Genomic DNA, 10,291 nt, shown 5'->3' with positions numbered 1-10,291 from the left:
CTTTTATACATATATATATATATATATATATATGTATATATATATATATATGTATGTATGTATGTATGTATATGAAAGACAAAATAGGGAAATTAATCTAGAATGTCGATTTTGTCTTTGTTATAGAAAAAATATAGAAAAATAATCAGGGGTCAGAATTAGGATCCGTAAACTCTCATAGTTTAAAAATTGAGTCTACCTTGTCCTTATTTTTTTGTTGATCCGATATGAAGCCTAACTATGGAATAAATGACCGTTTTTACAAACTAGTCCGGAAAGGGACTGCAATGATATGCAGTTTTGAAAACTCATAATAAATTATATAAATCTTGTATGAGTGTGTGTGAGTAGTCCCTAGAAAGATATCAATATGAACTACTTGCATAAAAAACCATTTTTCAAACCATAGGGTATAAGATAGACAATCTTTAACGGACCAAAAATTTTAGCATAAATTGGTAACATTTTTTAGTATGTTTTCAAGAGTGATTTTGCATAATCGAAATATGTGAGAATATGTATTCCCCCAAGATAGGTAAAAACGTTAAAAAGGAGTCGTAAATACTCACCTTTTGAAGCACAGACTCGGTTTAGTTATGATTATGTTTTGTTTTCTAGGAAGCACCGCGATAAACATAAACTAGCAATGATCCTACATCAGGGTTCTTTTGAACTTGTAATAAACTCCACAAAACAAAAAGAACTCTATCCTAGCTTATGGAAACACTAAAAAATGGGAAGAAAAGCAAATTGGCATAATGGTGGTTGTAGTTGGTCATCGAAAATTGGAGGAACAAGGGAGGAGTGTGGCTGGTGGTGGTTTTACGGTGGTGATGTGGTATTATGGTGGGGTTTTCTATCCAAGAAAAAAAGGAATGGAGAGGGGAGAGTGAGGGAGGAGTGATGTCTGGTGATTTGTGAGGAAATAAGGATTAAAATCCCTCTACTTATAGTGTTAGCTTCCCTCTCTTGTCCATGTTAGGACCATTCCTTGAAAACTAGTCAAACACATAACATACCATACTTGTACTATGAGAAAGAGTCCACACAAATAAAGGAGGGTGCTGGGGAGTGAGTCTCGTGGGTAAAGATTCTAAGAGAGGTAGGAGCTTATTTCTTTCAAGTATCTAATCCTTGTAGGGTCATGGTGATGCCACACATAGAAGTCTCAAAAACCATTCTAGTTTTGTGTATCAAGATCTCAACATCTAATATTTTTTTTCGAAAGTGTCGTATGATAGGGTGGAGTTCAAGGATTCCAAAAACCCGAACATATTACTTTTTTGAGTTGTAGGACTCTAGGAAATCGTGTTGAAAGTTTTGCATCTAAATGACCTCAAACGTCTGATTTTTTTACTTTTGCAAATATTTTTACTAAAAAAATATTTCGTGCACGTAATTAAATAATAGACCATAGTTTGACTCTAAAAATGTTCTCGTAATTTCCATTTGAGGTGTGTAAGTGCCTCAAAGGATCGAAACGATTTATGTACTCTTAAGGAAATCAATATTATAGTGGTTTGGTTTCTTATAACGGTCATATATTTTTCACATGAACTTTGTTTCAGACGTTCTTTATATATTTGGAAGAAGGTGAACATGTACTACGAGACTAGAGTGTTTCCTATGCTCACAACTACTTAATACAAAATTTTAGTTATCCAGAAACATTAACTAGGGTTACAGTTTGTGCTGCATGATTCGTTTGAGATTTCTACCATTGGAAGTAAGATATTATCTAGTATCTTATTTTAATTGTAATGACACTATTTATTTTCCAAAATATGCATTAAAGCTCAATAGGCCAGGTTACAAAGAGGTTCACGATGAAATGGTTGTCTATAGTTTTAGACATAAATTTTACGATGTCACAAAAATAGTATGCAATCTTCCAAGATTCGCAATTGGTTATGTTCCGAGAATCACATCTGATAACTTTCCAAAAATCACACCATATAACATTCCGAGAATTGCAACAGAACACTATCGATTCCGATGGTTTGCAACCGTTCGCAACCATTCTCACTTGGTTTGGTATATGAAGAATCACCATTGCCTCCCACACTTCTATCATTCTCTTCCCCTTTGAAAGGAATTGACCTCAATTCAGTAAGGTCATCATCGTCAAGATAGGATGTAAGATCTCCCACATTAAGTGTTGCCTGGACACCTTATTCTCTTGGAAGTTTAATCGTGTAAGCATTATCGTTCAATTGTGCAACCACCTTGTAAGGACCTTCAGCTCTTGGCATCAACTTGTTTTTGTGCTTGCTTGGAAAACGTTATTTTCTCAAATGTACCCATACTAAATCTCCTTTAACAAACACTCGAGGATTCTTATTATTATTGGATTTATGTTTTTAAGTTGAATTAACAACCTCAATATGATCACGAAATTGTTGACGTAACTTCATCAAAGACTTTAGTTTCACATCAGCATCCTTGTGAACCAACTGCTCCTTTGGTAATACGATAAAATATACTGGTAAATAGGGATTAACACCATAAACAACTTCAAACTGGGAATTACCACTAGCGAACTTAGGAGAACGATTATAAGCAAATTTAGCATGAGAAAGCTTGATATCCAAATCCTTTTGCACCTTGCTTACCACCCTCACAACAACATCCGTATGGTCCTATTTGTAACTTTAGTTTGGCCATCAATTTGTGGGTGATGCAAAGTGATGAACAACTATTTCGTACCCACCTTCCTCCATAAAGTATTCCAAAAGTAATGCAAAACTTAGAATCCTGATCCAAAACAATGGTTTTGGGAATCCCATGTAATCGCAAAATCTCCTTGAAATACAAGTCACCCATATTGCTAGCGTCATCGGTCTTGTGACAAGCACAAAGTCAGCCATTTTAGAAAATTGGTCCACCACCACCATGACAACATCCTTACCCCTTTGAGTGTGAGGTAGCGCTACAATAAAATCTATTAATAAATCTTCCAAAGGATGAACAAGAACTGAAAATGGTGAGTACAAACTAGGCTTGAACGACATCTTGGCCATTTGACACGCCACACACTTGCTCACATATTATTTATGTCCCCTAACATCTTTGTCCAAACTAAATTCTCTTTTAACCCCTCCAATGTCTTTGTAGCTCTGAAATGGACAACCAATCCTCTACCATGAGCCTCTCGAACTAGCAACTCACGAAATGCATGTTTCGGAACACAAAGGTGCCTTTGAGAGATAACCATCTTGCACTACGAACTCACCATCAGGACCACCTGTATATTTTACAAACAAATATCCAAAATCCACATCAGTTTCGTAGTAACTCTTCAAGGTCTCGAATCCCAGCAAACGAACATGCAAAGTTGCTAACAATGGATAACGCCTTGATAAAGAATCAGCCACAACATTACTCTTGCCATCCTTGTGCTTTGAAGAAAAATGAAAGATTGCAAGAATTCCACCCACTTTATATGTCTCGCGTTTAACTTCTGATGCTCGTTGATATACATCAAGAACTCATGATCTGAATGTAAAAATGAAATGATTTGCATGCAAATAATTATTCCAATGATCCAATGCTCTAACAAGGACATAGAACTCCTTGTCATAAATTCAATAATTCAAACGAGTACCTCCCAACTTTTTTGAAAAGTAGGTGATAGGACATTTGACTTGAATAAGAACAATACCAATACCAACTCCTCTCACATCATACTTCACTTCAAATGATTTTGAAAAGTATGAAAGAGCAAAAACAGGAGCAACACACCACAACTCCTTGATCTTCGCAAATGCCTTTTGGGTATCTTCTCCCCATACAAACGCACCCTTCTTCAAACAGTTTGTAATGGGACTCGTGATAGCACCAAAATCACGGATAAAACGTCTATAAAACAAGGCTAGACCATGAAAGGAAATTACTTCACTTATATTGGTAGGATTAGGTCATGACTTGATAACTTCAGTCATGGACTGATCCACGGACACACCATCCTTTGAAACAACACAGCCAAAAAATACCACCTTATTAATGAAAAACAAACACTTTCCTGCTTCCTATAGAGTTATTAAGGTCTAAGGGTTTTAAAGACTTGCTTTAAATGCACCAAATATTCCTCCTTTCTCCGACTATATACAAATATGTCACCCAAATAAACTACAATGAACCTGCTCAGAAACGACTTCAAAACTTCATTCATCAGCCTCATGAATGTATGAGGAGAATTAGTAAGACCGAACTAAATCAAGGGCCATTCATATAAACCATGATTAGTCTTGAAAGTTGTTTTCCATTCACCTCCTTCACACATCCGAATCTGGTGATAACCACTTCGCAAATCAATTTTGGAGAACACCACCGATCTATGAATCTCGTCTAACATATCGTCTAACCTTGGAATTGGAAAACAATATTTGAGGGTGATGTTATTCACATATCTACTATCAACACACATTCGCCATGTTCCATCCTTTTTGGGTACCAACAAAACCATAACAACTCATGGACTCAAGCTTTCACGAACATAGCTCTTTCTTAGAAGTTCATCAATCTGCTTTTGCAAATCCTTTGTCTCCTCCGGATTACAATGGTAGGCAGCCTTATTAGGAAAATATGGACCTTGAATAACATCAGTTTGATGTTCAATACTACGGATCGGAAGCAAACCTGGTGCTAATTTAGTCGGAAACACATCTTGAAATTCCATGAGCAACTCTGCGTTTGGACCTTCGTCTTGCACATTCTCCTCCACTTTTCGGTCCTCCTTCGCCACAAGCACATAAATCACATCTCCTTCATCAATAACATAATCTACTTCCCTTTTACTAGACAATATAGTGAGATTTGGATTCTTGACATGTTTGCTTTCCATTGACCTCACATTTGTTGATGACATGTGACTTAGCATGATTTTTTTACCATTGTGCATCAAATCTTATTCATTACCCCTTCCTTTATGCATCATATCCTTATCAAATTGATAAGGATGTCCCAATAAAGTATGACACGCATCCAAAGGAATAACATTATACAAAACTTCATGTTTGTAAGACCCCATGGATAAACCAACTCTAACATGTTTCATCACCTTCACCTTATTTCCATCATCCAACCAGTGAAGTGTATATGGTTTGGGATGTGTTGTTATGACTAAGCCCAACTTCGTAACCAGCTTGCTAGAAGCAATGTTGGTACAACTTCCACCATCGATAATCAAAATACACCGCCTGTCCTTCACACGACACTTTGTATGAAACATTTGGTCTCTTTGGTCGGAATCAACATGCACTACTTAGGTTTGCAAAGTTCTAAGAACCAAGGTCGTGTCATGATTCGGCACATCATACTTCTCCTCTTCCTCTTTGATTTCACAAACTTCTTCTACCATAAAACTATTCTCCAACCTCTCTTCTTCCTCAAATAACTCATCACAAATCTCAACAACCTCCCTTAACATCACTACCCTCTTGTTTGGACACACATTTTAAAAATGCCCAACCCCTTGTAATTTGAAACAAGAAACTTTGGGATGTTGGTCTCCTTGTTTACACTATTCAACTTCGAGGTTGTTGTGGGACTACTAGTAAAAATAAGAATAATTTTTCTGGTCACCTTCATGCTAGTTTTGGATTTAACCCAAGGCTTGGATTTTGCAGATTTCAAGCTATATTTCCCTCCATACTTTGTCTTCACTTGGGCTTCCAACTTCAAAAAAATATTATAAAGTTTTTCAAAATCGGAATATAGATACAAGTATAATGTATTGAAGATGTTGTAATTCAAACCACATAGAAATCGTGACATCTTTTGTTCTTATATCTCTGCAATATCATCCAACAACGATAACTTCTCAAAATCATCAATGCATTCCCCCACACTTATCTTCCCTTTCTTCAAATGAACAATCTTTCTATTGGTGGTGATATTATAGTTGGTTGGAACATACCTCTTCCGGAGTTCACACTTTAAAGACTCCCAAGAAGAGATCTTCTCTTTTCTTTCATGGGTTCTCCTGGTTTTCAGTGCCCCAAACCAAAGTGACGCTCCTCCACTCAACTTCAGAATCTCATAATTACAAAACTTTTCATTATCGAAGTCTTTAAACTCAAACATTCTTTCAATGTTTCTCTCCCAATCCAAATAACAATTTTGTCGGTTCTATCACCGAATTCAAATAATCCAGTAATTTTAAAATCCTACACCCATTGCAATTCATGCCTTGGCAGCCTTTGAGGAGGATCTTCAGTGATGTTTCCTAGAGCCTCACATAAATTATTCAAGAAATTTGGATCGTCGAAATTCGTGTATCTGATTAGAATTGGGCTCTGATACCACTTACGATATAAATTTGTGGTGTTTTGTTTTTGTATTTTCTATGATTGCACGTGAAACAAGAACTAACAAGAAAAGGGATAGATTTGATAAACAATCTAGACCTATAGATTGAATATCAATGAAAACAAGTCAAGACCTATTAACTTGAGCTCGATGAAAATCAGGAAAGCCTCCTTCAATTGATGGGTTTTGAGTGCAACAACAACTCGATGAACACAAAGTTCTTTGATTAAAAATTATCGGATGATTATAAATGATGGATCAAATGGCTATTTATAGACTAGAAATCATTACAAAAAAGGAAACTATCATCAAAAATTAAACTACCAACTAAAGGTTTATTGGAAGCTAGAATAAGGCAACGAATAAAAGTAAATATCGTTTCTAAAAGTAAAAATAAAATCCTCCATCCTTAAGCTACGTAGGTAACCATGCAAACCCCTCGTTTCGTTGATGCCAAGTAGCTTTCATATCCAATAGAAATCACCAACCCATCACCTTTCGGATCCTCGTGATCCACACAATTATCGGAATTGCTTCATTCAGAATAGCATGCACAAGAGTTTGTAGCCTTCCGAGATTCAACATTGCTTCATTCGGAATCGCGTGCACAAAAGTATACCATCTCCTGAGATTCACAATTGGTTACGTTCAGAGAATCCCATCTGATAACATTACGAAAATCGCACCGTATTACATTCTGAGAATAGCAATAGAACACTAGATTATGATGGCTTGTGACAGTTCGCATCTAGTCACAATGAGTGATAACCATTCTTACGTGGGTTGGAATTCGAGGAATCATCATTGCCTCCCACACTTGTATCATAAATTCTACATCGTTGCACACTCATTAAACAAATAACCACTCACCTCCACTTTATGTACTAGTGGGAGGGATATTGCGTTAGGAAATGGTTGAAAATTAGATTCGGATAGGTTGGGTTGTTTTGATTTATAGTACTTAGTTGTGTTGGGTTGTAATATTTAAAACATCTGTATTCTTTTATTTTTTCGTAACAACGTGAATTTTCAAAACAATTTTTCATTTTTGCAAACATCAAAAACCAACATTTAATATTCTGAAATCACATGTGTAACAAATGTCATTGTAACAAAATACATCCCATGATCATAAACAGTTCCTTCGTCAGTGTATACAATCACGCCGACGCCTTCCCACGGTCCTCGCTAGTAGCTGAAACACATAACACAACAACTGTAAGCATAAATGCTTAGTGAGTTCCCGAAGATACTACTTACGCACATACGCCTTTCCAGGCCCTGACCTTCCGGTCCATGTGTCTCAGGGGACTTTCGTCCTGACTCGGTAAACCTTCCGGTCCTACCTGCATCAACCTTATGGTCCACATCACAACGCCTTCCGGCCCATAACATAATGCCTTCCGGCCCATATCAAACATAGCATACATAACACATACAAACGATTAACTTGTCATATACAGCTCATACAACTCATAACATATCCGACCTTCCGGTCACACAATAAAACCCTTCTGGGTACAGTATAGTGAGAAAACTCACCTCCTTGAAAGTCTAGAATCTCGCGCACTCGCTATCTCCAAATCCCAACGAAGACTCAACCTCGCCTAATCATAACGAATATTATTTTAATTAATATAGACTCCCACAACTAGACTTTACCCCTTATCATCATTCCTCAGAGGGTAAAAGACCATTTTACCCTTCCTTGACTCAAAGTCCACATGTTGAACAAAAGTCCACCTTACAGTACGCGGGGCACACAGATTGATGTACGCGGGGCATACATCGCCAACCCACAAATCAGGGTCTCCACCCAGTACGCTGCGCGTACTGGGAGTTACGCCCAGCGTAACCTTCAGTTCCACACACTCTTCATTTTTGGTCTTAATCGGTTAAGCCATTACTTCAACTTCTAGATCTGGCTTTATTTAAGCATCCTTACTCATAAAGTCGAAACCTTTAAGCCTTGGCATGGCTGTAAAGGCTCTTACACTCCTTAACACTTTTCCATTTCAACTCAAGGATATAGATATCATGCATGGCCAAACATTCACGTCCAAGATTACATTTTTATGGATCTACAACTCAAATGGACCAGAAATATGATGGATCTAAGCTAATGGAGACCATTTGCTCATAAAGTCTCCAGCTTTGGGACCAAAACCCTAGAAAATGGTCCAATAAGCATACCACAAGAACTATATGTCAAGATCCGAACTTTTTACCTTAGAATGAAGCTCTAACCTTTGCAAAGCTCGGATCCACACTTGAACACCAACTTCTAGCCTTCCCAATGAACTCTTATTCTCCTTTGCTACCTTGAAATGGCACCACCAAGCTTAGAACACTCATAAATGGGCTAAGAATGAATAAATACTCTCTTTAGGGTTTCTTTCTGAGGGATGGTGGCTGAGGAGTCAAGCCAACACATTCCTTTTATAGCCAACCAAAATAATTAGGGTTTTTAGGTCTGGACCAGTTACGCCCAGCGTACCCGAGGGGGAACGCGTATAAATGAAGCGCGCGAGTACGCGCAACGTACTCCTTGTACACCCAGCGTACTCCTGGTACGCCCAGCATACTCGCTCATTATGCAAAACCCTAAATGACTTAAATTAAAAATGAAGGCTTAAATACAAGGGTACGTGGATTTCGGGCTGTTACATTTTTAGAATAAAGTTTGTCGAGACTATGTCTCTTGAAAAAAAAACATCACTTGGTGTTTGAGAAATAAATATTTAAAAGATAAGATAAGATGTTTCTAAGTGAGTTTTTATTGAAGTGTTTTAAAATATTTAAAATTGAGTTTTTATTAAAAATGATTTTTATAGTAAAACTTTTAATAGCCAACCTTACAATATTGAAAATAGATCGAAATGTGTTTTGAATAATATCTAAACTCCATGTATTTTTTTAATAAATAAGAGTTTTATTAAAAAGACTAAAAATTGGCTTATAGTGTCAAAACTTTATATATATTATTAATTTTTTTAATTTAACTCAACATGTTGATATTATATTTTATATTTGCTAAATGTGATTTAGAACATAATTATCATCACTAAGTTTTGGTTTTATTAAATATAATTTTTTAACATAAGATGTATAAAATGTGTTTATAAAATAAAGTGAGTTTTATTCAACAAATTAAAAAATTCACAAGATTTTGTCTATTAAAATAAGATTTAAATTTGTGATTTTGAAACTCATCCAAAACTCAAAGTATTAACTATATATTGAATTTTTATTTAAGGACTATAATCAGTTCTTAAAGCGCTATACGACTAAACTTTAAATATAATATATTTGTTCAGAGTTAATCGCGAATAACGCTTAATAAAATAAAGTTTTATTTGGAACCTAAAGAGCCTTATACAAGAGATATGGTTTTTACAAAAGATACATGAATTGTTGGATGCATGTAATATTCAGAAGACTATATTTTATAACTACATTTGTAAAACATATATAGAAATTTTTTTCTTAAAAATACAAGTCATTTTCGTCCCTTTTGAAGAATACTCGATCATCATTTGTATGGTCTTTGTGGCCGATAGGTCGCCTAACAACTTGGATTTTGTCTTATAATGGTGAGGTTGTTTTTAAATTTGCTTCTAAGGGATGGGTCACTTAATAATCACTAATGGAATGTTGATGCCACAAGTTGTGTCAAGAAGGATGACTTGATCGGAAATCTTGTGTGATAAAGGTCACCTAATCATGAGAGGCCTGAGGCTTAGATGAGATCAAACATGTTGAGTTAAACAATAGTTGTTAGGATCCCATTTTTCTAAGATTTACATTTTGATGGAATTGGTAATCGTTACCTACCGATTTGGATTAAGTTGATGGGATAAAGGTCACCTAATCATTTACTTGTTTAGTAACTTGGAACCTAGAATTTAATAAATTAATGTTTTAGAAACAATAAAAAGTATTAATTTTTTATATACTTAATGTTGAAAATAATATATGACTG

Source organism: Lactuca saligna, chromosome 1 (genome assembly GCF_052625555.1).
Source record: "Lactuca saligna cultivar CGN05327 chromosome 1, ASM5262555v1, whole genome shotgun sequence".
NCBI classification, from domain to species: domain Eukaryota; kingdom Viridiplantae; phylum Streptophyta; class Magnoliopsida; order Asterales; family Asteraceae; genus Lactuca; species Lactuca saligna.
This window is presented reverse-complemented; position numbering follows the sequence as displayed.